The following is a 5,670-nucleotide window of genomic DNA, read 5'->3' on the forward strand; positions in this document are numbered from 1 at the left end:
CGGCTCGGGGCGCGCTCGTGCGCTTGTTTGTGTTTGAAATTCAATTGCTCCCTCCTCAGTGCGAGGCCGCTTCCTCCACCCCACCCCCCGCGGCCCACTCCTCCCCTTGCACTCCCGCCCGCGGCGGCTCGATGCGCGCCGAGGCTCGACGCCTGATGCCTGCCCGGGCCCGGCGCCCAACCTGGAGGCCTCAGGTTGAGAGCGGCGGCACAGGCCTGAGGAGCCGAGCGCCGAGCTCGCCGAGCGGGCTTTGTGTGCGGGCGGGTGGTGAGTGCCAGCTCCCGAGGTGCGGGCGCCTGCTGGACGAGCTGCACGTGCCCCTCCCTCCTGCTCCACGGGGCGCTGCCAGCCAGCCAGGCGGGGCCTACTGTTGCACAGTGTCCCCCTACCCACGTATCTGGTCCTCCGCCGGCTTCTAGCAAGACGGCCAAGGCGAGAGGCGTGGGTAACGCAGAACGGTGTGCGGGCCATCCTGGGCTTCCACGTGCTTCCTTTGGGGATGGAGTCGGGGTGATAAGAGTTCGAATCTTAGTAGGGCAGCCTAAACAGCAGAAGAAAGGCTTGAAACTGGTAGTCCCATAGTGCCCAAGAGATTGCGGGCATTTTCGGGGTACAGTAGGTGCTCATAATCTATGCTGCTGCTTAGTAAATTATATGGACTTCCACCAGCTTGTTGGTTCTTTTTTTATTCTTTGGACTCTTTGGGGGGCCTGCTACCGGGCTGCCAAATAAACACATATGGAGACTTTCTTATTAATGAATGCCTGGCCTTAGCTTGGTTTATTTCTAGCCAGCTTTCCTTTTTAAATTATCCTGACTACATTTTGTCTCTGAGATTTTCCCTTTCTTAATCTTAGTTCCACGCTTACCCTTTGACTGGCTGAGGTAGTAGAACCCTAACATTTTCCTCTCCATGCTCCTGCCCCTCCCTCTTTCTCCTTTTATTTATTCTCTGTGCCTGCCTGTCCCGCCTATCGTTTCTCCTGCCTGCTATTGGCGGTTCAGCTCTATAGTAGTCCAGTCAGGTGTTTTAGACAAAGTAACACAGCTTTAACACAGAGTTAAACAAATGCAACATAAAAGAATGCGACACATCTTTGCATCAGTAAACAAATAATAACAAATAAAGAAATGTAACACATCTTAAAATAATATTCCCTAACACCAGCTAACCTCACAAAATGAGAAGGTCCTAAAGGGTGAAGACTGGGCTATCACTAAATCCTGTGTGGAGATTTTTTTTTTTTTTTTTTTTGGTTTTTTTCGAGACAGGGTTTCTCTGTGGCTTTGGAGCCTGTCCTGGAACTAGCTCTGTAGACCAGGCTGGTCTCGAACTCACAGAGATCCGCCTGCCTCTGCCTCCCGAGTGCTGGGATTAAAGGCGTGCGCCACCATCGCCCGGCCTGTGTGGAGATTTATAATCCTGGTAATCTGAGAGGATTTTGCCAAAGCCATGTCCTTGAGAATGAATATGACTTTATCAAATTCTGAAATACTGTCCTGAGATAGATATAGATATAGATATAGGTAGTGGGGAGTCCTTGAGTCAGGGCTTCTCCGTGTAGCCCTGGCTGTCCTGGAACTCATGCTGCAGACCAGGATGGTCTTGAATTTAGGTACTCCAGCCTCTGACTCCTGAGTGCTGAGATTAAAGCTGAGCACCACCACTGCATGGCCTGGGTTATCTTCTTAGATTATGATGGGAATGATGGACCCAAAACCTGCTCTCAGATCACAACCCAAACAAGAATTTTGTTGTACTTACATTTCTATTTGTTGGAATGGGTTTTTGTTGTTATTTGGGTTCTTTTTTGTTTTGTTTTGAGACAGTCTTACTTATAGCCTTGGCCTGCCTGGAACTCACAAACCATCTTGCCTCTTCTTCCTGAGTGCTGGAATTAAAGATATGCATCCCTATTGTCATATTGTTCATTTCAAAGAGATTTGAAGTTTTTTTTTTTTTTTTTTTTTTTTAATTTGTGCTTCTAAGTGTGCAGAGGAGGGCTTCTGACCCCTGAAACTGGAGCTGCAGACTATTGTGAGCCCATTAACGTGGGGGCTGGGGGCTGAACTTGCATCTCCTAAAACCACTGAGCCACCTCTCCAGCCCTAATCACTTCTTTTTTGTTTGTTTGTTAGTTTTTCGAGACAGGAGTTTCTTGAGTGAGTCCAGTGTAAACAGGTTTTTTGGGGGGGGCACCAACCAGCTCCCAAATCATGACGCAGAGACTTATTATTAGTTTTGAGTAACTGGCCTAGTTTAGGCATATTTCTGGCTAGCTCTTTTAACTTAAAATAACCGGTTTCTTTTTCATTTGTTTTTTGTTTTGTTTTTCCAGAGAGGTTTCTCTGTGTCACAGTCCTGGTTGTCCTGGAACTCACTCTGTACATTGGTGTACAGAGTGATCCGCCTGTCTTTGCCTCCCAAGTGCTAGAATTAAAGGCGTGTACTGTTAGGAATATTTACTAACGCGAGCTCCCTGCCGACGCAAAATTCCCAATCAAGCCAAATCAAAACAAGCCGAATTAAGAAGTATCCAGGTTTAATGGTAGTTCTGTGCTCTCGGATTGCCCTGAGGGGGAACCGGGAAGCCCAGGAACCCGGGAGGAAGAAAGAGAGACCACGTGTTGGGGGGGGGGGCACTTAAATACCCTGGGGAAAACATGGCCCTGTCCCCACCCCCAGGGAGGGGTCAGGACCTGGCCTGCTGGGATTTGGAGTCCAGACCAGGCCAGTGGCTGGCATAGATATGAGGGGCAAGGGCCTACTCTCCCAACTTGACACTAACATATTTCTCTTTATCTACCTTTTGCCTCGGGACTTTTTACCTTTACTTACTTTCTTGTTATCTCTATGTTTGGTTGGCTAGTAGCTGCCTAACTTCTTGCCCTGGGTGTGTTCTACTTTCTCTCTCTCTCTTTTTTTTTTTTTTTTTTTGGTTTTTCGAGACAGGGTTTCTCTGTAGCTTTGTGGTTCCTGTCCTGGAGCTAGCTCTTGTAGACCAGGCTGGTCTCGAACTCACAGAGATCCGCCTGCCTCTGCCTCCCGAGTGCTGGGATTACAGGCGTGCGCCACCTCCGCCCGGCCTTTCTCTTCTTTTTTAACCTAGATTTCTCCTCCTATTTATTCTCTCTACCTAGATATTGACCAGTCAGCTCTTTATTAGACCAATTAGGTGTGTTAGGCAGGCAAGATGAAACAAATGCAACACGTCTTTTCTTTCTTTCCTTCTTTTTTGTTTTTTTTGAGACAGAATTTTTTTTGTTTTTTTGTTTTTTTTTCTATCCTAGAACTCGCTCTGTAGACCAGACAGGCTTCAAACTCATAGAGATCCACCTGTCTCTGCCTCCCAAGTGCTGGAATTAAAGGCATGCACCACCACCGCCCAGTGGAAGCAACACATCTTTACACAGCTAAAGTAATATTCCACAGCATTAGCAAAGGTAACACATCTTTGCCTAGTTAAAGTAATATTCCACAACAGTTTTGCTTCATGTCCTGCTAGTATGAAATTTTATTGTGCTTAAACTTTTCAGATCATGCACATTCCAATGTACTTAGAATTCAGGTCCTGACCTTTTCTCCACTTTGTTAAAAGTCAATAAGATTTCTTTTTTTTTTTTTCACTTTTTGTTTTTTTGAGGGAGGGTTTCTCTGTGTAGCCCTGGCTGTCCTGGAACTCACTCTGTAGACCAGGCTGGCCTCGAACTCACAGAGATCCGCCTGCTCTGCCTCCCAAGTGCTGGGTTAAAGGCGTGCGCCACCACCGCCCGGCCAAGATTTCTAAATTCTCCGTGGGGTTGAGAATAGAGCTCTGTGGTAGAACAGAAACGATATCTGGGACTTGATCCCCAGCATCTCACATAAAAACAAAGAAAACGTTGTCATGGCAGCAGCCTCCTTGGCCTCTTCCTTACCCACCCATGCAGACAACATGCCAAGCAGTGCTCCTTTGTTGCAGTAGCCTTCCCTGCTTTTGTTGCAATTTAATATCCAAGTTCTTAGATCAACTCCCGCAGCTGTCCTACCTCAAGCCATAAACCTTAGAGGCTCAGTTACAATACCAGCAGAAGCCTGGGCCTTTTGGGGTTCCGGCTTCCTGTTGTTCTTTAAGACTGGGAATTTTCTTCAAGAGCAAATTATTAATATCCGGGTCTTCTATTTGGTTCCATTGGTCCTCCCATCTGTTCTTATGCCAATACCAGGCTGTTATCAGTACTGTAGCTCTGTAGTAGAGTTTGAAGTCAGGGATTGTGATGCCTCCAGAAGTTCTTTTATTGTACAGGATTGTTTTGGCTATCCTGGGTTTTTGCTTTTCCATATGAAGTTGAGTACTGTTCTTTCGAGGTCTTTGAAGAATTTTGCTGGGATTTTGATGGGCATTGCATTGAATCTGTGAGAAACCCTGTCTTGAAAAACAAAAAGACAAAACAAAAAACCAACCAGACAACAGCAAGAAGAAACTTTAAAAGAATGTCTAGTAAAGAAATATGAAATGTTTAGGTTGAAGCCAGGCTATAGCTCATGAATAAGAAGTGTAAATATACAAAATGTTGATTATTGGGCTGGAGAGATGGCTCAGTGGTTAAGAGCATTGCCTGCTCTTTTAGAGGTCCTGAGTTCAATTCCCAGCAACCACATGGTGGCTCACAACCATCTGTAATGAGATCTGTGGCCCTCTTCTGGCTTGCAGGCATACATGGAGGCAGAATGTTATATACGTAATAAATAAATAAATCTTAAAAATGTTGATTATTTTCCCAGAAATCTTAAAGTATGCTTTTAAATTAATATGTCAAGTAAAAAAGCAAGGCTAGGAGCGGGAGAGATGCTCAGAGGTTAAGAGCACTGACTGTTCTTATAGAGGACCCAGGGGCAATTCGTAGCTCCCACATGGCAGATCACAACTGTCTGTTCCTGCTGACACTCTTTTTTCCTTTTCTTTTTTTTCTTTTTTTTTTCTTTTTTAGTTTTTTGAGACAGGGTTCCTCTGTAGCTGTAGCTTTGGAGCCTGTCCTGGAAGGAACTCACTCTGTAGACCAGGCTGGCCTCAAACTCACAGAGCTCTACCTGCCTCTGCCTCCTGAGTACTATAATTAAAGGTGTGCACCACCACTGCCCAGCATTTTCTTTCGCCTGACACTCTTACACAGGCATACACACACAAGCAAACACCAATGCACATAAAAGAATAAATCAATATAGCAAGGCTAAACCTTTGCCATTCAAGGACTGTGCTTAGACATACCTCTAAGATCATTTTACCTAATATAAACTTGTCAGTTTCATTCGGAGAATGTTACAATTTGATGTATTATGTTGATAAACTGGCTTTTACTGTGGACATACATATTTAAGTTATTTAAATTAGCTTCTAGAGTCACTAAAAAAGCTAAATCTGGCCGGGTGGTGGTGCTCTTGTTTTTGAGATGAGGTTTCTCTGTGTAGCGCTGGCTGTCCTGGAGCTTGCTCTGTAGACCAGGCTGGGGTTGAACTCTTTTGCACAATTTTCACTACAACACATTCATCGCATTTCCTTTTTTCCTCTTAACAATGCACGTGAGACTCCTTCCTGTGATGACGTGAAGGGTGAGACTCCTTCCCGTGATGACGTGAAGGGTGAGCCTCCTTCCCGTGATGACGTGAAGGGTGAGACTCCTTCCCGTGAT

This window comes from Microtus ochrogaster, chromosome 21 (genome assembly GCF_000317375.1).
Source record: "Microtus ochrogaster isolate Prairie Vole_2 chromosome 21, MicOch1.0, whole genome shotgun sequence".
Taxonomy (NCBI): Eukaryota; Metazoa; Chordata; class Mammalia; order Rodentia; family Cricetidae; genus Microtus; species Microtus ochrogaster.